Source organism: Lissotriton vulgaris, chromosome 3_1 (assembly GCF_964263255.1).
Source record: "Lissotriton vulgaris chromosome 3_1, aLisVul1.2, whole genome shotgun sequence".
Classification (NCBI taxonomy): domain Eukaryota; kingdom Metazoa; phylum Chordata; class Amphibia; order Caudata; family Salamandridae; genus Lissotriton; species Lissotriton vulgaris.
Genome location: NC_141689.1, coordinates 1010059679 through 1010085303, shown reverse-complemented (window position 1 = coordinate 1010085303; position 25625 = coordinate 1010059679). Strand labels below are relative to the sequence as shown.

Below are 25625 nucleotides of genomic sequence, written 5' to 3'. Positions count from 1 at the left end.
ACTGCATAGCACTGCCTTTTAGTCCCCAAAGGCCTTCCAACACTTTGCAGTCCAAATCAGGCTCTCACCTCCGTCTTGTTATTGAGACCCTCCCACTCCAAAATGCTTCTCCACATCCAATGCAGATCTTTACTGATGCTCAAGGTAAATTAAGGAGAACTGACCCACACAGTGCTTGGTTCCTTGATTGTTGGTTTTGCTGTGTGTATCCTAACCAACAGGTAGGTTATGAAGAAATCATGTAGCCATGAGAAAATATTGTTTACCTGGTGCTGGGAAATGGCAGGCGAGTACTTGAGCAGAAAAAGCATGACCATAAAATGGTACAATCCCTCTGGCATGGAGAATAGCATCTTCTCCTTGACACTTGGTGCTCATATGATCTGCCAAAAGCCACAGGTCAGATTAAAGGTACTTAAGAAGTGAGCAATACCTAGTCTTCCCACTATCTATACATATATATAGATTAAGCGCAGGTCTGAGTGGCCTGAAATCTAAATCCCGGTTTTTGCCACATCTCCCACCAGGTAACAAAATTGATATTTTCAGTGAGAATGTTATTCATGATCTGTACAAAATCAAACATTAAAAATATAAAGACAACTTGAAAGAATGGGGGGAAAGGCTTTGAAATGTTTAATGGAAGATAACCAAATAGTCTTGGAAATAGCAGATAAAGGTGGAAACGTAGTGGTATTGGAAAGAACAGAATATGAGAGGGAAGCTCACAGACAACTAAACAACACAGAATATTACACCAAACTAAAGGACATTCCTACAGAATCTTAAAAAAGAGAACTAGACACACATCTTGGTAAATGGAAAGATATGAACCTACTAAGTGACGATGAAGTGAAATATCTAAAAACAGATCATCCAGTAATGGCGACGATATATTTTCTACCCAAGGTCCATAAACATCAGACCAAACCACCTGGGAGACCGATCGTCTCGGCAAAGGGGTCCTTGTATGAACCAATGGCAAATTATGTAAATTACTTTTTGATGCCCTTTGTTCTTAATTTGACATCATACATAAAAGACACGAGCGACCTCTTGAGACATTTGACAGATCTACCATGGCAGGATTCCTACTACTTAATAACGATGGATGTCGTTGCATTATACACAAACATTAAAAACAATATAGGTATCAAAGCCTGTGAATATTTCCTCCAAAAACGTAACATCAAATACACAAGACACAATGAAATGGTGTTAAAAATGATTGAACTATGCCTTACCCATAACGTTTTCCTCTTTGGTGAGGAAATATATAACCAGACAAGCGGAACTGCTATGGGTTTTTCTTCAAGTCCCAGTTAAGAGTGCCTAGCGATGGGGTGGTGGGAGCAACACCTCGCTTGGCACGCGGACAACGACATATACACAGACAAAACCATCGTCTGGTTACGATATATAGACGATCTGTTAATCATATGGGACGGAGAAGAAAAAGACTTCAAAGACTATTTTTCCATTTTGAACACAACAGAAGCTGGCTTTAAATTCACTCAGGCAATGAGCAAAGAACGTGTAACCATTCTGGATACAGAGATTTATATCAATGAAGGAAAAATCCAAACCACATTACACCGCAAAATAACCACGCACAATTCGGTCTTGCATGCAAACAGCTTCCATCAAAACTCACTAATTCGCAGTATCCCTTATGGGGAATTCTTAAGAATTTGGAGAATCCGTTCAGAGGACAATGAATGGCAGAAACATAGCCAAAAAACAGCAAAAAAATTTGAGCGCAGAGGATATAAAAAAACAGTAATTGAAAAAGGCCTGGAAAAATCAAAAGCAAAAACAAGGGATGAAATCCTAAAAGAAAAAATACCTCCACCTGAAGAAAGAAAAATAAGATTCATAACAACTTATTCACAAGAATCGGGGGAAATAACGAAAATTCTGAGAAAAAATGGAAACTTTTAAAAATGAACCCCACGGTGGAAGAGATTGTAGGAACTCACCCTGAAATAACTTACAGGCGAGCAGGCAATTTAAAGGACAAGCTAGTACAAAGCCATTATTGGAAGAATCAAAGCAAGAAGAAACACTGGCTCAAGACATCTGGCTTTGTAAAGTGCTCAAGCTGCAAGGCATGTCAAATTGCAAAAAACACCAAAACATTCACAGGCTAAAATCAAAGAAAATGGAGCATCCGACAGCTAATAAACTGCAAGACACCATATGTGGTATATATTATCGAATGTCCCTGCCCTCTGAAGTATGTGGGCAGTACTATAAAGGAAACAAAACTTCGAATTCTTGAACATGTGAGAGCTACCACAAATAAGGACAGGAGTAACGCGGTAGCAAAGCAAATGGAAGAAAAACATAACAGTGATAGGAAGGCTTTAAAATTCTATGGAATTGAAAGTATCAACAAGCATGCAAGAGGAGGGAATTGTGAAACAAGACTGCGACAATGCGAGTCACAATGGATTTTGGCATTGAGAACAATTACCCCATATGGCCTGAACCAGGATGAGGAAATGTATGCACATCTCCTATAGACAGTAATTGTAAATAGCTTGGCGGAATCAACATAATTTTATCTATACCTATAATCATCTGGCTGATTTCTTATGGAATCCAAACTACACAAACAACAGACTTTCTGGATACATTCTTCAGTTTAAATAATTAAGTAAGGACCTCTTATGAAATAGTGACATTCTAAATAAAACTATCACCGAATTTTTAATCACTGGAACCACCACCTCTAACTTTATAAATGTGTATGCCCACTGGAGGGCTTAATCAGAAAGTTCATTTAACAAAACTTAAAATCACTAAACATGATTGTGTATTTAGAAAATAAAGTTTAAATGCAATTTGATGGCTTTAGAAAGAGGTGGTTAAAATGTAAAGTAGAATGGGTTAAATGAAATGAAACACAATTTAAGGTTTCAGTAAGAAATGGTTTAAATGTAAGGAAAAACGGGCTGAAACGCAACAAGTCCCCTTAACTACATAAACCAGAATCCTACCTGTGAGGAAACAGGAAGTCATGTGATAACTGATTTTAAACTTGTATATATGTGAAAACAGAAGAGATAACCTCCGACCGTGAGCAAGGTGGCAGCAGTCACCGAAACGCGTTGGTTGTGCAATGTTTCTCTGAAATAACTAAATAAAAGCGAAATAATTGGAAAAGTACCTGGGAGTGCGAATCCTTTCTTCCTCGAAGAGTAGAAGAATATATATATATATATATAACTATATATATATATATATATATATGGATATTAGTCAGCTCATTAGGGACTGGAAGTCCACTGTGCTGGAACTGGGGGTGCATGCACACAAGGGGCACATATTGTGCCCCCCTGTGTACACCCACAAGGAGTGTGGCACAAGGAGGCCCTGTAGGGCCTCCTTTCTTTTCCTTCCCTCCATGAAATCAGTGGCAGTGAGGAAAGTCGCAGTCCCACAAAGCATATTGATGCCTCTTGACCACCATGCCACTGCCTGGGAAAAGGGGTTTCCCAGGGTAGTCGGCGGTCCCAGGGTGGCTTGACCACCAAGGTCGTAATGTGGCGGTCAGAAGACCACCACCAGCGCCCAACCATGAGTCTGGCGGTCAGAGGACGGCCAGAATCATAATGATCCCTTAAATGTACTTAGCTTTCTCTTTTCTCTTTCATCTGTTGCAGATCATAGAGAACTCTCTCCAGGAAGCACAAGGTTCACAGAGGAAGATTTCCTGGATGCACAGGTAAGATGGGTCGGCAGGGGAAACGTGGTTGATGTTTTCACTGGAACTTCGATTGCCTAGCAAAGGGTGTGGTCCAAGGAAGTGATATTTATAACCTCCTAAAATCAATGATGCCTGCCACTATCACAGAGCGTTTTTTAAACCTTATGGCTTGTTCCGGATTAATTGCCATGTGCTTTCAATGTCTATTTACTGGCTTGTTCCAGAACCTTCTGGTTTGTTCCTGAACTTTCAAGTTTGTTCCGAAACCTTGTGGCTTGTTCCAGAACCTTTTGGATAGTTCCAGATAGATTGCAATGTGCTTTCAATGTCTATTTATATGCAGTTAGTTGACAAATGTATTTTCTTTTACCAACAGTCTTCAATTATGCTTGTTCGTTACAGTTCTATTATCTTTTAGCACTTGCAACTCCCCCAGTCCTCAAAGCTTTGGGAACCAACTTTCTGCATCTCCATAAACATACTAAAAAAGATCCAGACCCATGGGATGTTCTGTGAAGCACCTGACTCTGTAAACTGGGTGGTCACAACAGTTATAATGGGTTTCCTTGGACCAGGGTGTGTCACATTCACCATACAATTGGACCAGCATATGACCCTTTGATATAACCCAACATACTTTGGTTTCACCTGTGAGGTGGTAACCCACCTTCCATATCCTCTTAGCACCCTGATAGTACATGGCTGTTGATTGTGACCTCCTTCTGTTTCACTGTACCGCCACCTGGTGTTTCCTCCAGCATTACTGGGAGGACTGATGTTTTGGTGTACCTTCAAGGCCTAAACTAATATTAAAAATGGATGCTCACAAGCCTCTTCCAGGACAACAACTGTTTTATTGCTAAAGTTTGGCTTTCTTTTTGGTGGCTTTTGTGCCAATCATCAAAGTTTAAGCTGAAACCACTGAGTCAGCTGACCATAGGAACTGGTATGAAATCAATAAAGCTGACTATCGTTCTCTGTTACGATATGATAAACCTTTATTCCTGAAAATGTTTTTGTGGATAAGATATCCAATTCATGTTGCAGCATAGGACTGCGTGTCATTTTTGGAAAAATATTTTAGACAGACCTTTAGATTGTATAAATATCGGGCTCTCTACTTTCCATGTGAGAATTGAAACAAAAATATGGGAAGAATTTAATACAACACATTATGCTAATGTCCTGCTGTTGAATCAGTTATATTCATGCTGTAGCTAGGGAAGGATGAGGGAACAGTTTGAGTACAGAAAAAATAATATTCCATTGTGGACTACAATATTCAGGCCCTGATTATAAATCAAACGGTACAGGGCTAACTATAAAACTGCATGTGATTTTACTATGACTCACCTATACCATGCAATTGAGATTAAAGCCCAAAATAACTGAGAAACACCATGTAAAACACATTTTTCAGGTAATAAACCACCTGCAATACACCATTCATGAAGTGTTACTGCTTTATTTATCACCAGATCAAGTGGTAAATGTATGTGATGTCCTGTGACTGCGTTGGTGGGTGAGGGAAGGGGACGGGAGAAGTCGAGGAGGGAACGGGAACATATTTTCTTGCAGGGGGCCATATATATGCTCCGCCCTGACAGATAAAACAAGATAAAGACTTGTCTGCTGCTGCAGCCAAACTGTCATACACATTTTCTGTCTCTTTTTACCAGCTAGAAAAATCCAATCAGTTGCTTCACACCTGGAAAAAACAGATGTGTATAAATCTTACTATTCGTAATCAGAACCACAAAATATTTGCATGTTAGTCGTCAATATTTCAACCCTGGGAAAAATACTTTTAGAAAAAGAGTAATTAGTAAAGCCTAAACTAGTGCTGTAACATGTGGGTATTGGCAACATTCTGGCCTTATACTGAGCCACAGGTTTCCTTGGCGTATTTCAAACAAACAATAGAAAATGTATGTTTGCTTTGTCAATACATCCTCCACCATTTATCGGATCCACAAGGTGCTGCTCTGCGGGAAACTGCAGAAAAACTATTTAGATCCTGCAATGTCTCAGCTCCCATTATAGCAGCACCCTAACACATGACATCTAACTAGCTGTAAGAAAATTATATGTCAAAATATCAACTACTGAAACATTATACTCCCAAAATATTGTGGCCAAAGTATTGAGGACCAAAATATTGAGAAGGCAAGCGCATATAAGTTAGTAAAGATTTACTATTCTTAATTCTTAACTCCACATCGACGTACCTTGATGATAGTTTTATATATATATATATATATATATATATATATATATATATATATATGTCCAAAGGGTCGCCGTAATTCACTCTGCCTCCCACGCAGAACAACGAAGAAAGCGAGACCACAAGATAAGTGCAGTTTCTCAGTGCAATTTAATTTCGTGCCAAAGTTACAGCCTGTATATATACATACATATATATATATATATATATATATATATATATATATATATATATATATATATATATATATATATATATATATATATATATATATATGTGTCATGCAAAGCTTCCCTGGTTCGAGGAACACACTAAAACAGACCCAGTGTTGGCTTGAAAATAGCAACCATTTATTCCAAAATCATTTCATAAGCCTTACGCGTTTCGAAGTAACCTTCTTGTTCACAGGCATTGATGTGGTCTTGCAAATTACAAAGGCGTTGTCCCAGCCTGCTTTGAATCCTTTGCGAAGGTGAGTCATATTTTCCATGCATGCTGGTATGTGTAGTACGTTTTTTTGAAAGCCTTTTTGCTCTGCCACACTTTCAGATTTAAACATTATTTTCCGTGGGTTGATGAACGAAGGGATGCCAAAATATTTGCAGCCGGTCTGTTTTTCCATCAGGGCTCCAAATAGTTTTGTGTCCTTGGCCTCATTAAACTTTCGAGTGGTGCCTCCTCACGGCTGAAGAGCCGTAAATTAAATGTCATGCAAAGCTTCCCTGGTTCGAGGAGCAGACTAAAACAGACCCAGTGTTGGCTTGAAAATAGCAACCATTTATTCCAAAATCATTTCATAAGCCTTACGCGTTTCGAAGTAACCTTCTTGTTCACAGGCATTGAAACATTGATGTCAAATGAGATGTCATCAGTGATGTCATCAGTGATGTCATTTGAGATGTCATCAGTGATGTCATCAGTGATGTCACTGACCATGTCATGAATGATGTAATATGTGACATCATCAGCAGTGGATTGCGGGTGCGCGAAATATAGTTAGTACAACTAACTATATAGGAGCAATTTCAATGGTTTTTTAAATACTAATTCCTAACTATATAAGGCCTGAAACCTATGTTTTTTTTAGTGAATTTGCAAGGTTTTTAAAATGCTAATTCCTAACTATATAAGGCCTGAAACCTATGGTTTTTTAAGTGAATTTGCAATGTTTTTTAAATGCTAATTCCTAACTATATAAGGCCTGAAACCTATGTTTTTTAAGTGAAGTTTTATTTTATTTTATTTTTTATTTTGACAAGCAAGTCCAAATATACAATAAAAATTCTTAAAGATACAAAAGAAGAAATTATATTTTCATTCGATACAGGGACAGATCATTGTTCAGCAGATACAAAAAAAACAATCTCTAAGAAATCAAAAACCACATTTCTTGACCAGATCTGTAATGTCGTATAAAGCGAGAAAAACAACATAGATACTTTATAAATTACAAAAAGTTAACCCAAATCTTTTCGAATTTAGCAACAGCTTTTAAGCTTCTACCCTTAGCAAGAGCCTTTTCCATACTATTTATTTCATGTAGCAGATTCCACCACTCAATCGTATGAGGAGGGTTCTGCGAAATCCAGGCCCTAGTTAAAACCAGTCTCGCACAGGACAAAGCTATGCTTAGCCAACTTCTATTATTAATGCCCATAGGGTGTAAAGATAGTAATACCAGAGGTGCAGTGATTGAAGTATTGATCAATTGCTTTTGAAGTAAGACATTTTCAATTTCTTGCCAGTATTTAGTAAGCATGGGGCATGAATAGATCATATGTGTGAGATCTGCTGCCACCAGATCACATTTAGGGCATTTTGTACGATCACTGCTTAAAATATTTTGTGACCATTTAGATATTTTTAATGGAGTATGATATATTTGGCTAACCGTCCTATATAGTTGTAATTTCAAGCTAGAGGAATGAACTAATTTATTAATATTAACAAAGGAATTTGAGATATTCTGTGGTGTCACATTAATTCCTAAGTCAACAGTCCATTTTGGCGCCAATCTTGGGCAGTCATCCGATTTGTTTTGACTAAGACATTTATAACCCATACTAATTAGAGACTTCTTTTTCGTAGTATATAAACAGCTCCAGATGTCCGAGCTGTTTATTTTTTCAACATCATTTTCCGCATCAAATAGTCCTTGATTTGAAGATATTTGTATATCATTACTTCGGGCAGGTTATACAAAATTTGTAAAGTTGCAAACTGTAAGAAGCCCTCTGAACCATACAGATCTCCTAGCGTCTTAAATCCGTAATTAGCCCAGTCCCTCCCAGTCTTATCACTAAAGATATCGGGAAGCCCAGGATTGTCCCAAAGTGGTAGTTCAGTGTCAAAATCAAGTTCCAGATACGTACAGCATCTCTGAACTGATAGAAAAAGAAATTTTGATTTTTAGCTAACAGACTCCGAAGCCGGCCTAAAAATGATGCAAAAAAGTAAACTTTAAAGTCCAGAAAATCTAGACCCCCTCTTTCAAGTGATAATTTTAGTAAGGACATGGACCTTCTGGCCTTTTTATAACTCCAAATAAAACTGCTAAAAATTCCATCTAGTTTTTTAAAGAATAAATTGTTAACTCGCAGTGGAATTAAATGAAAGAAATATAGAAATTTAGGCAAGATGTTCATTTTAATCAGATTAATTCAGCCCAGTAGATTAAGTGGAATTTTGTGCCATTTTTTAAGCAATATGATCACCTCCTTTAGTAAGGGGTCATAGTTTAACATATTTATTTAATTGATCTTAGAAGAGATTTTTACCCCCAAATAAACTGTCGATTTGCAAAGTCCTGGGACTGCATAGTTAGCTTGATAATTCATAATAATTTGTGTTTTGTTAAGGTTTAATTTATACCCTGAAATAGCTCCAAAGTTTTTAGCTTCTTCCGTAATTCCGATTAATGCATCCGCCACATTTGTAGTATAAATAGCTAGATCATCCGCGTATGCAGTGATTTTAAGGATTTTATGTTCATGTTGTATCGGTACAATCTTATCCTTGGTTTGTAAGGCGTTAATAAAGGGCTCCATAGAAAGAGCAAAAAGCAGGGGTGAAAGCGGACACCCCTGCCTAGTCCCACTTAAAATCGCAAATTTTGGTGAGAGGGACCCAGCATAGATAATTTTAGCATTAGGATCTCTGTATAAAGCCTGTAAGGTTCTAAGAAACCGCTCTTTAATACCGAACTGTTTCAGAACCCTCCACAAGTAATCCCACCCCATTTGGTCGAACGCTTTTTCTGCGTCTAGAAGTATCATACCGAGTGGGGTGAGATTAGTTGCTGCCACATCAAATGCCGTAATGGCCATATTAACATGGGTAGTAGTATCCCTTCCTACTACAAAGCCATGCTGTTGATCATTTACTAAATATGGCATAAGAGGTGCCAATCGTATTGATAACAGCTTTGAGTGTAAGCCTTAGCGTCGGTATTTATTAAAGATATAGGTCTGTAAGACCCACATTCTGTAGGTGTTTTTTTTTTCTTTCAGAAAGAACATGATTTTAGCGGTCTTCCAAGAGTCCGGGGCCTTGCCTGTGACATTAATTGAATTAACTACTAAATAAAAAAGAGGTAACATTTCATCTGCACAGATTTTATAAAGTTCGATTGGAAGTGTATCTTCTCCTGCCGCCTTGTTAGATGGAAGAGAAAACACTGCTAAGCGCAGTTCTTCCTAAAGTATAGTTCTCTTCCAGTTTATCAAGGTTTTCCTGATCTAAATATTGTTTTACTGGTAGTTTGTCATTTATATAAGATTGAATCTGATCTTCTGTATTCCTGCTCTCTGGAGTGTAAAAATTTTCATAATAAGAGGCAAATTGTTCCATAATTTGTATAGGCTGTGAATATAAAATATCGTAAGGGCCCTTTATAGATTTAATTAAAGTTGATGCTCGATCGTCAGCAACTTTGTAAGCCAAACACTTCCCTACTCTATCTCCACATTCATATTGAGAAAGTTTATATTTAAGTATCTTACAGCTATTTTTTTCCCTAAGTGAACTTTTTATAGTTGAGCGCAAAGTCAAAAGTTTGTTTTCCAATGGTTATAGTAATCACTTTCGTTTTTGTAGTGGTGTTTTTATCTGCCACAGTGAACAAAGGAGGTCATATAATCTGCTGCTTACCCGATATGATTGCAGCCTTATCTTGTCTCCCAGTCATATGTGGATTCTGTAAGCTCATTCCAGCTCCTTCTCTCTGTAACCCCTTCCCAAGGGTCTTTGCAGGAGTCTTTTGTTTTTCGGCTGTCTTTTGTTTTTCAGCCATTACGTTGCTTGCAGCAGCGGCCGTGGCGTTTCCTTGACAGCTGCTCTCCTCCGCTAATGCAGCCGGGGCACCCTTCATGGTCCTTGTGCTCCGCGGTGGATTCTTCGGAGCCATTACACATGCTGTACTGTTCGCTATGGCCCAGACCCGGGGAGCCGAGCCAAGAGAGCAGCGACCAGCGAGCCCAGCGAGCTCAGCCTGCCTCTGACCACAAGTCCCTGCCAACGTATCCGCCCACGAGTAGAAGCCGCATTCGTCGCTCTCTGCACAAAAATAGCGGCATTCCTGAAGGTAATCAGCACAAAGCTTAGAAAGTATAAGTTTTATAAAAAGAGTTGCGGTCCGCTGTTTCTCATGTTTGGCATAAGGGGTTGATCAGCCGCTATTCATCCGTAAGTCATTGAGGCAAGGGAGCTACGGACTCGAGCTGCACCGGGCGGTGTCTTCAATCCACCATTTTCTTTTCCCCGAGCACAACACTGTACTTTTTAAGTGAATTTGCAAGGTTTTTTAAATGCTAATTCCTAACTATATAAGGCTTGAAACCTATGTTTTTTTCAGTGAATTTGCAAGGATTTTTAAATGCTAATTCCTAACTATATCAGGCGTGAAACCTATATTTTTTTTCAATAAATTTCAAAGGTTTTGTAAATGCTAATTCTGTTAGCGGATAACGTTTATATATGCTATTATCCTTCTGGAACCACCTGACCAGCCATCTTGTTTCTCAGGAGAAGTGAGGCACAAGAGAGCACAAACAAGAGTGGAAAACGCGAAAAGGGGGCAGGGTTGAGACCCCCTGACTCCCTAGCCCTTTTCAGGGGGTCCCAGAAAGCCCACCAAGTGCAAACTTTAAAAAAAAAAATTTTAATTGCGGGGTTCGCGCACGGTACGCATACCATTCGCGTACGGTGCGCGTACCCCGTGATTTTTCCATTTTTTGGGGGTTTTTTTGCCCTTGGCGGTCCTTTTGGGACCCCATGAGAAGTGCTAGAGGGTTGGGGGTCTCTACCCTGCCCCCTTTTCGTGTTTTACACTCTTGTTTTGTGCTCTTTTGTGCCTCAGTTCTCCGGAAAAACAAGTTGGTGGCCAACACTTCCTGGTTTTGACAGTTTGGAATGTTGACAGTCGACTGCCAGCCAATCAGAAACTCGCTCGCGCACGTACGCGTATGGTGCGTGCACGGTGAGCACATATAGATATATAATTTACTCAAATTCCATTTTCTCAACAACTACTGGTGGGATTTTCACCAAATATTGAAAAGGCACTACTGCATACCTGTCCCTACCATTTTGCCAAGTTTGGTGTAATTCCGTTCAGCCGTTCGGGCTGTAGCCATGTCTAAAGGTCCCATAGAAAATGCCATTTGAAAAATTTCAAATTCAATTTTCTCAAGAACTACTGGAGGGATTTTCACCAAACATAGCAAAGGCACATCTGCATACCAGGCCCTACCATTTTGCCAAGTTTGGTGTAATTCCATTCAGCCGTTCGGGCTGTAGCCGTGTCTAAAGGTCCCTATGGAAATTAACATGGGGAAAACACGTTTTGGGACCCCCCTTTTTTCTCGGCCCCCGCTTGACGAATCCCCCCGAAACTTTCAGGGAAGGAGCGGAGCGGATCGAAGCAATTTTAAGGAAAACGTACATGCAGATTCCTCAATTGGCGCCAAAGTTATTCCCAATAGAATGTTGAGGATTTCCTATGGTAACTAGGTCCTAACTATATATACCTACTGGTTTCAGGGGCGTTATAGTTAGTTGGACATTTCACTCGTACAAAACCATAGAAATTCCCCCGTTATAGTTAGTTCAGCTAACTATAACTCAATCCCCCGCAATGCACTGCTGATGACGTCACATATTACATCACTCATGACATGGTCAGTGACATCACTGATGACATCTCAAATGACATCACTGATGAAATCATCCAGTAAATGTGTGTTTTTGTGAAATTTAAATATGTTTCATATATGTATATGTTGAGGTCGACGGAAGAATAAGTGGGTTTAAAGTGTCTAAATGGATGATTTTGTTTGTGTGAAACTGATTGTATAACTGACTGATTAAGTGTATCTTAGTGAATACATGGGTTAGTGAGTAATCTTTAAATGTGTCAATATCTGTATCAGTTTCTCACTTTGTGTATAAGTGGCAGCATGGGTTGGTGAGTAGCTACATGAGTGTCGATATGGGTTATTAGTTCGTGCTTTGAGTATCCGGATGAGTGTCCTAGGGCCCGATGTAGGTCTGTCGGTAACGGCCGAAAATAGGTATTTTCGGCCGTTACCGACCGGTATACCTGAAATGGTATGTAGGGGCTCAATTTTACAGAATCGGTAAATTTACCGATTCGGTAAATTTACTTATTCTGTAAAATACCGAATCAGTATTTTTACCGATTCGGTAATCCTCCGATGTAGGTGGGACTCTTCAGAGTCCCAGGAGCCTTAACGAATCGGTATTTTACCATCAAATCCAATTTGATGGTAAAATACCGATTCAGGTGTGCATGCACATGTGTGCATGCACACCTATGCCATGTGACAGGCAGACCTGCCCTTAGGGCAGGTATGCCTGCCACATGGCACCCGTGCCTGTTTTGGGGGTGCCAGAGGGTGTCAATGTGACACCCCCTGCACCCTTGTGTGAATCGGTATTTACCGATTCGGTAAATACCGAATCGGTAATGCCCATTCATTCCTATGGGCTTTGAAGCCCATAGGAATGAATGGGCATTACCGATTCTGTATTTACAGAATCGGTAAATACCGATTGTTAAAGATTCGGTATTTCAACATCTGGATATACCTACATATCCACACTTTAGATTTACCGATTTTTAATTACCTAATCGGTAAAATTCGGTAATTAAAAATCGGTAAATCTAATTTACCTACATCTGGCCCTGAGTGTCTGTGAGGTTGGTTGGGGGTATTGTTATTGTTAATTGAGATTTATATAGCGCTAAATCGCCGCCAGGTCTCTTAGCGCTCGGAACATGGGGGGGAGACGGCTTGCTACATGGGTGGTAAAAGGAAATAGATCTAAAGAGAGTTACTCTGCATTTAATACTTCTCTAAAGAGGACAGTTTTGAGTAGTTTCCTAAAGTGGAGCAAGTTGGGTTCTTTACGGAGCTGGTCAGGTAACTTGTTCCAGATCTGAGGAACCAGTATTGTAAAAGATCTCCCACCTTTTGAGGAAAGTTTGTACCGCGGGCATGACAGAAATTGTGCCTCGGAGGATCGCAATGAGCGTCCCGAAGTATAAACCTCCAGGCGTTCTTTTATGTAGACAGGGGCTAGGCCATATACAGCTTTGTGAGCTATGCAGAGGCTCTTAAATTTCACTCTCTGTTTATAGGGAGCCAGTGCAACTTGCGTAACAGCGGAGTCGCATGTGCTCTTCTAGGCAATCTGAAGATCAATCTAGCTGCATCATTTAGAACTACTTGTAATCTATTTACCAGTGACTGGGAAAGACCGAGGTAAAGAGCATTGCCGTAATCCAACCTCGAGATTATGATGGCGGAAACAATCGTATGAAGGGTAGAGGTGGAGAGAAGGGGGACCAGTTTACGAAGTTGTCTAATTAGTCCCGTACAGGTGCCAACCACAGATTAAAATTGGTTGGCCATTGAAAGTTCATCATCAATTTTTTTGCCAAGGCTTTTAAATGTTGAGCTAGGTCTAGGAGTAGGACCTAGGTCTTGAGGCCAGAACAGGTCACTCCAAGGTGATTCAATTGTGGGGATGACCAGGACCTCTGTTTTGTCAGGATTAATTTTTAGTGAGTTAGCTGTCATCCAACTCACAGTGAAACTGAGGATATTGTGTGCTTGAGTCTGGGCGGATACAGTGTTGTCAATGCTGAGCAGCAGCTGGGTATCATCCGCATAATTGAAAATTTTACAGCCCATATTTACTAAGGCAGTTACCAGAGGTTGCAGATAGACATTACAGAGGAGTGGGGACAGGGCTGAACCCTGGGCGACTCCACAGTCAAGCGACCCTAATTCAGATACTGCATCACCCAGTTGAATCCTTTGGGACCTACCAGACAGGAAGGATTCAAGCCATTGGTGAGCCTGCTCTTGAATACCTAAGGTGGTGAGTCTGCCCAGTAGTAGAGTATGGCTGACAGTATCAAATGCCGCTGATAGGTCTAATAATATCAGGGCGCAGGGTCTTTTACTGTCAGCCATAGCTCTAAGCTCATCAAGCACTTTGTGCATAGATGTATGAATGAGTGAGTCACTGTTTGTATGTGTTGAAGACAGCATGTATGCAGGACTGTATTTGTGGATGAGTGTGTGTATGAGTGTATTGGTGAGTGAATGACTGTCTCAGTAGTGTCTTTATAAGTAACTACATATGTTTTAAACTAATATATGTGAGTATAGGTGTATGTAAGTGAATATATTTGAGAGTGAGAGATTGGAAGAGCACCTGTATAAATGAGTATGTGTTTCTATAAGTGATTTTTTAAGAGAGTAAGTATGTGCTAGCTTCTGTAGAAGTAAGTGCTGTGGTGTGTGTATAACAGTATACACAAGTAAATGGGTATTTGATACTTTCTTTGCATGTGTGACTATTTGTGTGAGTAACTCTAAGGATTAGTGGCGTGTGTAAGTGTATGAATAGGTGTATGAGTACAAATGATGAGTGAGTGCCTGTATGAGTGACTGTATAGGATTTTTGGTGAATGAGTGGATGTGTATGTAGAGCTTGGAATTAGGGAATGGGTTTGTTGTAACTGGTAATAGGTGTGTCCATTGTTTTCAAAATGGTACTTTGTATTTTAGAGTGTGTGTCTCAAAAGTAATATTAGGGTGAGAGAAGGTCTGCCACTCTATCACAAGGATGATGTCATCACAATTGTCATTTGAGATGTCATGAGTGATGTCATGAGTGATGTCACTTGCCATGTCATGAGTGATATATTATGTGATGTCATCAGCAGTGCATTGCGTGGACGTGAGTTATAGTTAGCTAAACTAACTATAACGGGGGAATTTCTATGCTTTTGTATGAATGAAATGCCCAACTAACTATAACGCCCCTGAAACCTATGTTTTTTTCAGTGAATTTCTAAGGCTTTCTAAATGCTAATATCTAACTATAAAATGCCTGAAACCTATAGTGTTTTCAGTGAATTTCAAAGGTTTTCTAAATGCTAATTTCTAACTATAACGTGCCTGAAATCTGTGTTTTTTTAAGTGAATTTCAAAGGTTTTTCAAATGTTAGTTTCTAACTAGGGCTGCAGAGGTAGGACATGTGAAGAAAGAAGAAAAAATGCACAGAAAGAAGCAAAACAAATGCAGAAAGAAGCAACAGAAGTCCACAAAGACGAAGAAAAGTGCAGGAAGAAGCAAGGCATGTGCAGAACGAACCAACAGAGGAGCAAAAAGAGGGCCCACAACTTTTTCAGACGAGTACTGGTTGTAATTGACTCTGACTAACCAGGCCTAGAGTCAGTGCTACGCTTAAAGACACTTAGAATACAGTGAAAACACCTACATACACTAGGAAACACCTTGAGTTGCGATACCCCTATGATTAGCATGATGTCCTCTGTAAGGCCCTAGTGCATAATAGGGCAGGGGTATTAAAACTACCTCCTAAACATGCTACGGGGTGCGTTTGCACAGTGGTGAAGGAAGGGGGGCTTGAGGTGACATGTGTGTAAACAAGCCCTGTGGTCGTTTTAAGTTGGGAGATTAAGTCCCCTTGAATCCTAACGGTCCCTGGGGTCCAACTAGCCAACCAGGTACCTCCAGTAAGCGCCACAGAGCTGTGTTGCAGATAGGTGTAAAAAAGGGGAGTGGCCTGGCCCACCTCTCTGTAATGCAGCGCAGTGGTGCTTACTGGAGGTACCTGGTGGGGTTGTTGGTCCCCAGGGACCCTCAGAATTGAAGAAGAATTGATTCCCCAACTTAAAATGCACCACAGGGCGTGTTTGCACACATGTCACCTCCGGCTCCACCCCCTCCCTTCACCACTGTATACCCCTCCCTTCACCCCCTCCCTTCACCACTGTAAAATCACATTTTAAGTTAGAGGATTAAGTCCATTTGAATGCTAAGTGTCCCTGGGGTCCAACTTGCCCACCAGGTACCTCCAGTAAGTGCCACAGAGCTGCTTTGCAGAGAGGTGTAAAAAGAGGCATGGCCTAGACCACCTCTCTGCAACGCAGCACAGTGGCGCTTACTGGAAGCACCTGGTTGGCTAATTGGCCCCCAGGGGCCTTCAGGATTTCCCCAACTTTAAACGTGCCACAGGGTGTGTTTTCAGACATGGCACCTCAGGCCCCGCCCCCTCCCTTCACCACTGTGCAAACACGCCTGTGGTGTGTTTTGAGATGAGGGATAAAGTCCAAGTAGCCCACCAGGTACCTCTAGTAAGCGCCACAGAGCTGGGTTGCAGAGAGGTGCAAAAAGGGGCGTGGCCTGGACCACCTCTCTGCAACATAGCCCTGTGCCGCTTAATGGAGGTACCTGGTGGGCTAGTTAGCCCACAGGGGCCCTCAGGATTGAAGGGGAATTAATTCCCCAACTTAAAACACGCCACAGGGCATGTTTGCACATGTCACATCACGCCCCGCCCCCTCCCTTCACCACTGTGCAAACACGCCGGTAGCACATTTTAAGTTGGGGGATTAAGTCCCCTTGAATCCTGAGAGTCCCTGGGGTCCAACTGGCCCATGAGGTACCTCCAGTAAGTGCCACAGAGCAGCGTTGCAGAGAGGTGTAAAAAGGGGCGTGGCCTGGACCACCTCTCTGCAATGCAGGCCTCTGGAGCTTTTTGGAGGTATCTGATGGGCTAGTTGGCCCCCAGGGGCACTCAGGATTGAAAGGGAATTAATTTCTGAACATAAAACGCACCGCAGGACATGTTTGCACACATGTCACCTCAGGCCCTGCCCCCTCCCTTCGCCACTGTGCAAACGCGCCCGTGGCGCGTTTGAAGTTAGGGGATTAAGTCAGCTTGAATCCTGATGGTCCCTGGGGTTCAACTAGCCCCCCAGGTACCTCAAGTAAGCGCCACAGAGCTGCGTTGCAGAGAGGTGTAAAAAGGGGAGTGGCCTGGACCACCTCTCTGTAACACAGCCTTGTGGCGCTTACTGGAGGTACCTGGTGGGCTAGTTGGCCCCTAAGGGCCCCCAGTATTAAAGGGGAATTCACTCTCCAACTTAAAACACACCACAAGGTGCGTTTGCTGAGTGTTGCTTGGAGGGGACGGGGCCTAGGCACGATCACCTGTATTTGATTTTTTCATTTTTTTCGGAAGGGGTGCTGTGTGCCCCCCTTCTTTTAACTTTTTTGGGGCCCTGGGTACCCCATCCCCGTGGGCCTGACCCCCATTTAAAATAAAAAATATAAATGTTAACAGGAAGGGAGCTGCATGGGCCCCCTACCCGTGGCCAATTCTGCTCCGGGGACACCATCCCCGGGGCATGGAATACATTTTTTGTTTTTATTATGGAGGGGGACAGTGTGGCTCCCCTCCTAAGGTCTCTATTGGCCCCAGGGACCCCATCCCCGGGGCTGGTCATTATATATTTTATATATATATATTTTTTTACTCTTTGGGAGGACCCCATCCCCGGGGCCTGGCCATTGCTTTTTTTCCGAAGGGGGCCACGTGGCCCCCCCTCCTCAGGACAATTATGTTCTGGACACCCCATACCCCGGGCCGGCCTGCCTTTTTTTTTTTGATGGGGAGGGGGGCTGCGTGGCGGCCGCTTCTGGCCCTGGGGAGCCCATCCCCAGGGGGCGGCCCTATCTGTTGGGGACCGTGGGGGGATCCCCAATCCCCCTACGGACCTGCCGGCTCCCCACGTCCAGCGGGAGCCGGCATTGCATTTCCACAAGTGGAGCTACTGACATGCAGCTCCCCTTGTGGAAAAACAATTCTGCTTTGCTTCATTGAAGCGAGAGCAGGTTTCCCTGCTCTTACTTCAATGAAGCAAAGTAGCATTTGCAATGACAGGGCTGGAGCCGCGCAAATTAATAACAAAGCGCCGTAGCCCGCACTTCGCTTTTTTTTCTCCACACATTTCGCCACTTTTTTTTAAAAAAAAAAAAATGTTTTTTTCGGCACTGGGGGTCCTTGTGGGGTCAGGGTGTTTCTACCCTGCCCCCTTTTCTCGTTTTGTATGTTTCTTTTACTGCTTTCTTGTGCCTCGTTCTGCTGAGGCACAAGATGGCTGCCAACACTTCCTAGTTTGAAGTGTTGACAGCCAATTAGAATGCAGCTTGTGATCGGCAGGGTGCGCGGATCCTCCGTGCTTCTATATATCGAAACCTTTATTTATTGCTTTTCTCAGCAACTACTGAACGGATTTACACCATTTAAGAAAAAGAGTTCTTTCTCAAACAAGGGCTACCTTTGTGTCAAATTTGTTCAGCAGTTCGAGCTGTAGCCGTGTCTAAAGTTTGCTATGGAAAATGCATTTTTTGACCTCTTTTTTTTATTTCTCAGGAACTACTGAACGGATTTACACCATTTAACAAAAAAAGTTCTTTCTGAAATAAGGGCTACCATTTTGCCAAATTTGGTGTAATTCGGTTCAGCAGTGCAGGCTGTAGCCGTGTCTAAAGTTTCCTATGGGAATTAACATGTAGAAAACATGATTTACGACCCTCTTTTTTTCTCAGCCCCTGCTTGCCAAATAACCCCAGAACTTTCAAGATAGGAGCTGACCGGTGTACCCCGCTAGTTTTGAAAATTTCACGAAGATTCGTCAACCGGCGTTAAAGTTATTGGGAAAAGAAAAAAAACACTTTAACAAATATTCAGTTTCTGGTATTAGAGCTCAATATTCATTGCTGTATATTTAGTTGCACATAAGGAACACAGTTTCTAAGTCTAATTCGATTATAACATATTCTCATCTGACCATGTGAGCAAAATTTCAGAAACGCTATGTGAGTACCCAGGTAATTAGTAAAATTCATAACAGTCGTCATATTGATTTTTCAGCAAGCTGATAAAGCCCTAACAGGTTTTTGTAAATTGTCTCAATCTCATAACTTTATTGAGACAACGTGGTTACTGCCTAGCCCAAGTGGGCAAATAGACATTCATAATCCGCCCTAGTGGGCAAAATGTACTATACACCAACTATGTATCAAGTTCTTGAATCCAAATGTGCAAGTCCGTGCCATTCACAGTTCATTTGTACAATTCATTATTTCATCTCTAAGCCGCAGGTCACATGACTCCGGGGCGCTCCGAGGGGCGCATCCGGTAAGTGCGTCGGATGGTTATGTAGCGCGATCGTATGCGCTCGAGTGCTTCCGGGCACGCTTACGCCATGCGTATCACGCAGACGCGGCTACGAGATACGTCACAATGATGTTTTCGTTTGCGGCAATAGCGCTAACGGGGCGCTCACCGGTACGCGCCCTGGGGCGTGCCACAAGACTGTGCTTACCGGTGCGCTCACCGGGACGAGCACCGGGAGCGATCCAGGGCAAAAAAAAAAAAAACATGACAAATATACATAAAAAATAGTATTACATAAATATACAATATAGGATTCATTATAAAAAATATTACATTTCATACCTATAGAAATTTGCTATTAAAAAATCTTTGAAATTCACTGAAAAAAACATAGGTTTGAGGCCCTATATATAGTGAGGAATTAGCATTTAAAAAACCAATGAAATTCACTGAAAAAACCATAGGTTTCACACCAGTTATAGTTAGGAATTAGCATTTAAAAAACCTATGAAATTCATTGAAAAAACCATAGGTTTCATACCGGTTATAGTTAGGAATCAGCATTTAAAAAAACCTATTAAATTCACTGAAAAAACCAGAGGTTTCACGCCAGTTATAGTTAGGAATTAGCATTTAAAAAACCTATTAAATTCACTGAAAAAAACATAGGTTTCACATCAGTTATTGTTAGCTGGAAATTTTACTGACATAAAACCATTGAAATTCCCACGTTAATGTTAGTTGGACTCACTATAACTTGCACGCCTGCAATGCACTGCTGATGACGTCACATATTACATCACTCATGACATGGTCAGTGAAATCACTCATGACATCACTGATGAGCGCGTTTATTGAGAAACAGAAACACGCAACGCGCTTCGAAGTTGCTTCACTTGTTTTTCACGGGTAAGGTTACATTGTTGCCATTCTTGTTTTTAAAGAGACATAGTCTCATTGTTAGTGTGTACGTCATATAAACATAAAGAACATACTTAGTCACACTTTTGTCTGTTTGCATTAAATCAATAAAGTTCAGCAATGTGTATTACAATCCGATGTGAAGGCTTAAACATAAATAAAATGTCCAAAGCATTTTTACATTTTGTAAAACATTCTTGGCAGCAAAACGCGAGTGATACACACTCTTTTCATTGTTCACATTGAACAAATTAGCTCTTACATTCCGGCCTTAAACTCAATTCTACCCAAGTTATTTATTTATTTATTGAAAAGTTTTGTATAGCGCGAACAAGACCCGTGGGTATCAGAGCGCTTTACATATAGGTAAGATACGCATAATAATAATATGAAGCCCATTAAACAGCATATAGGTATGAGGTAGATAATTATAAGGCTTTGGTGTATGCATAAATAACTACCTTCCATTCAAGAGGTTAGTCTATTACATTATATAGTACTATAAAGCATGAGATATTAACATAGTCATTTTCGTCGTACATATGAGGTAGTAGGTTATATGGTTTCAGGAAGAGATAATGGTATAAGTTCACTTTAACATGAGGTAGCAGTAGGTGTTCAGATTAATCACAAGAGGTGTCGTCGGTTTTGCCTCAGCGTTTCTCTTTCATCTAATTCACGTTGAACATTCTCTTTAGAAGACGTAAGTGTTTAGTTTGAGTACAGAATTGTATCACATAGTGGTCCATGAAATTCTCTATGTAAAGTATTTACTCATTAAGAAGCTCTTCGCTTCCAGCTTAAATGTTGAGGTGTTAGGCGTCTTCCTAGTGCTAGGGGGGAGTGAGTTCCAGATTCTATGGGCCGCTCCGGAGAACGCTCTCTCGTAAGTTTTTTTCTTTCTGAAGATGGCTGGTCGCAGCACCAACTCCTTGGCACTCCTGGCCGGTCTGTTTCCTCCTGACAGCTCAATCTTCTTGGATAGGTATCCAGGAGTATTGTGGTGAAGTGCTCTATGGGTGATACATGCGATCTTTAGTTGAATCCTGGCCTCATATGGTAGCCAGTTTAGAGCTTTCAAGTGCAGAGATATGTGGTCAAACTTCCTTGATCCAGAGATGAGTCTCGCCGCAGCGTTGAGGCAAGCTTTTAGTGGCGCTGTGGATGTTTTTGGTAAACCTGCTAAGGTAGTGAAACCATATTCAATCCTCGAGATGACTAAGGATTGGATTGCCAGTTTCAGATCAGATTCCGAGTAAATGGTTTCAGTTTTCTTAGGTAGTTCAGGTGGAAGCGGGCACTTTTAGCCATTGAATTAATGTGAGCTTTCATGTCAAGGTTCTCATCTAAAGTAATTCCCAGTGACTTGGCTGTGTTGACGAGTGTCGGGGTGCAGTTGAGCGCCGTCACCAACTTGGTCCACTTTTTTATTTCCGTAACGCTCCTTGGTGGAGAAACTAGTAAGAACTCAGTTTTCTGTGCATTTAGCTTCAAGTGGTTAGTAGTTAACCATTCCATTGTCATTTTTAGCATTTCATTCATACGCTCAATGTCTTTAAGGGAAGATATCTTTATATATATCTGCGTGTCATCCGCATACATATGGTAGGATATCTTTGAGTTTCTGAGAATTGCTGTAAGAGGTTCTACATACAGGTTAAACAAATCAGGGGATAATGTTGATCCTTGTGGGACTCCAATCGAGTTGGGGCAGGGTGGTGAAATTGATTGGTTGACCAGGAAACGTTGTGTTCTGTTTCGTAGGAATGAGTCGAACCCTTTCAGCACATTTCCGGACAGTCCCATTCTGTCCTTTAGCCTGGCCAGTAATGCTTCGTGGTTAACTGTGTCGAATGCAGATGACAGGTCCAGGAGAATTCGTAAGCATGCTTGATTTCGATCAAGCGCCTGTAGTGCGTCATCCACAATATGGAGGATCACTGTTTCTGTGCTATGCCCTGATCTGAATCCTGATTGGCATTCATCTAGTAGGGAGAACTTAGAGATGTGTTGGCCTAGTTGGCCCTGCACGCATTTCTCAATTAATTTGGCCAATAGAGGGATGTTGGTCCCTGGCCGAAAGTTATTCGGGTCAGTAATATCCGCAGTTGGTTTTTTGATCAGAGGAACCACTTGACCTGTTTTTAGGCAGTCTGGGAGGATCCCTTGTGATAGTGATGCGTTTATTATTTTGGTCCAGATTGGTACCACAATATGGCTGATTCCTCTTACGCATTTCGCTGGTAGGGGATCTTGGTAGTGGTTGTTAGGTTTGATTTTGGATAGCGTTTTGGCTATCGTGACCTGATCATATAATTTGAATGTGTCCCAGTTTGCCATGTTTTTTGTCTTTCTACATCCTGAAGTCGGGTTGGAATCGCCCATAGCCATTAGTTGGTTGGGGGGTTTAGTCGCGGCGCTTAAGAGTTCTGTTTCCAGCGATTTGGCCTTCTTTGTGAAGAATGTTGAGAATTCCTCACTGCTAAGCGTCATTTTTGCGTTTTCATGAGCTGTTTTGGCTAGTTTGTTTGATTGTTGCTTCAAGATTTCAAAGAGTTTTCGTGGTCTGTTTTTGGCATTGTCCAATTCCGCTCTTATAAACTCCTTTTTGGAATTGATGATCTTCTTGTTATATTGGTTTCTCATTTTTCTAAGGGCTTTCAGCTCAGGGGATGATGGGTGTTGTCTCCATTTTCTTTCCGCCATTCTCAGTTTGCGCCTATCTTCAATTAGTGATCCATCAAACCAAGGATTTTTCATCTTCTCCGTGATTCTTCTTAGTTTTAATGGCAGGGTGTTGTTAACGATATTTCCGACTGAAGTTAGATAGTGTTCTGTCAGCTCATTTACATTCTGCAAGTTGTTAGGTGTCTTTAAGTCTGTCTCACAGGTTTCTATTAGTAGCTCAATGTTAGCCTCTCTTGTGTCTCAGATCCATTTTTTGCAATTGGGAGGTTGGGCGGTCTTGCCTTTTTTCAATATCGGTATCGAGAAGGTTATTGCATAGTGATCAGACCAGTCGCACGGGTCTATTGAGAGGATTGATGTGTTTTTGTTGCCTGATATAATCCAATCCAATGTTGCTCCTTCAGTGTGTGTGGGTTCCGTGCATGCTTGGTTGAGGTTTAGCTCAGCAAGGAAATCCTTAAGCGTGTTGACTAGTTTGTCGTTGCAGTCATCCCAATGTAAGTTAAAATCTCCTAAGAATATGTTATTGGCATCTATGTTTGAGTTGATCGTGATGATCTCCATTAGCTGCTCAATGAACTTTGCATTCTCTCCTGGTGGGTGGTAAAACGCGTGTATATTGTATCTTTGGTTGGTTGCTGCTCTTATATTGATACCTAAGTATTCGCAGGATTCTAGAGGGTCGGCTTGAATTTGGCTGACCTCTAAATCTGCTCGGTGAATGCAGGCAATTCCTCCTCCTGACTTTTTTGGTCTATCTAGTCTCACAATGTTATAATGAGGTGGTACTAAGAGATCCATGGTTGGAGATGATGCTTCCAATAGCCACGTTTCTGTGAGGATTGCTAGATCAATTTCCTTGTCAATGATGAGGTCTGCTATGTCTGATGCATGTTTGGTAGCAGATCGGCAGTTGAGTAGGAGGCAAGTCAGTTGTTTCCCAGTGTTATTACTATTCACATTTTCGTATTCAGAATTAAACTGGACTTGTTGTAAATTGTTATGGTTGGGTTTCCTATCCTTCTTTCTTGATGTTCTATTAAAGTCAATCGGAACTGTTTTGATGTTCTTCTCATTCTTCCGGTCTGGTGCTTCATAAGTTCGGAGTAAGGCAAGGGCTTCCTCCTTCGACAAGGCTTTCGTCCTATTTGGGCGGTTGGTCCTATTCGCTAGGGACAGGTCCATCTCATTACTCTTTCTGTGTAAGGAGTGTACGAGATTTTGTATATTCGTGATCTTGGAATGGGTGCTTGCCGTCACTTCTCGTATTTCTTCAACCGCTTGCATGGTACTCTTTGTGACTTGTGTCAAGTTGCAGACTAGTTTCTGAAGAACTTTGATAACCTTCTGATTTCTGAGTGGATACTTAGGGGTGATTAGCCGGTGTGTCCGGAGGTTGTATATTGTTCTTCTCTGTTTTTGATCTTTATTTAGTGTCACAGACATATTCTTTTTACCATCTGTTCGGTTGTCGATTCTGTTTCTTTTTGAACTGTTTTGAGAGTTATCTAGGTTTTGTAAGGTTAGGAGCGTTTTTGTGGGTGGGGTTTTGCTTTGCATTAATACAGTATTCTTGATAGGTAATGAACAGTTGATGTTTCCTATCTTCTCGGTTTCTTGATTCACCTTGAGTGATTCATTCTGTGCCCCTGTACATTCTGCTTGGGAAGGCTCGGCATTTAGCAGCGGGGCGTCCTTTCCTTTTGGAGTTGGTCTTGTTCTATATTCACATGACTCGAAGACCTCTCTATCCCTTCTGTCTCCTTATTCGATATAGACACTTCTATTTTGGATTTCTTTCCGGATTTAGTAGCTGGCTCTCGGCTGCCTCCAGTTCGATTGTCATCTCTGCTACTGGTATTCTCCTTTTGGGGCTGGTTTTGTTCTATATTCACATGGCTCCTGGACCCCTCTGTCCGTTCTGCCTCATTTTCCGGTATAGGCACTTCTGTTTCATTTTTCTTTCCGGATTTAGAAGCTGGCTCCAGACTGTCTCTGGTTCGGTTGATGTCTTTGCTAGATGTATTCTCAGGAGCGAGTTCTGGTGGGGTCAGGTGTCGTTGGTGTCTTACGCCTTCAAGTGATCATTTTATAGTATGGAATACCTTGTCGAACTTCATTAGTTCACTGTTAGCTGCCTGTATCAATACTATACCAGTTTTATATATGGTGATGCATAGTTCTGCTCTGCATCTTCTTGATGGTGAGGTCATTATTTTTGTGCCATGTGGAGTGTTCTTCATATCTTTTATGTAGAGCATTCCAGTGAAGGCATTGCGCCATTAAAAAAGTAAGGGTCGGAGAACAGTGTGTCTGCCTTTTTCCTCAAGATATTGTGTTTAAACTTTTTGGCTCCGTTTTTGGATAACTTAGGTGGATATTTTATGGCATGGGCATTCAAACCATCCGCCTCTGGGTATCTTTCGCCCATGTTTGCTTCACAATATAGGTCCTTATGAAGTCTCTTCTCTTTTTCACTAAGTTGTTCCTAAAGTTAAAGATGCATATCGCTAGGCATACAAACTTTTTAGTAATATTCCAAAATTGTA

General features: G+C 41.3%; 1 protein-coding gene across 1 annotated transcript in view; it reads right to left on the bottom strand.

The window, feature by feature from the left end:
• The window catches only part of LOC147727312 (uncharacterized), a 206803-nt gene that overhangs the window by 91604 nt on the left and 89574 nt on the right, over positions 1–25625 (bottom strand). The window lies entirely within an intron of this gene.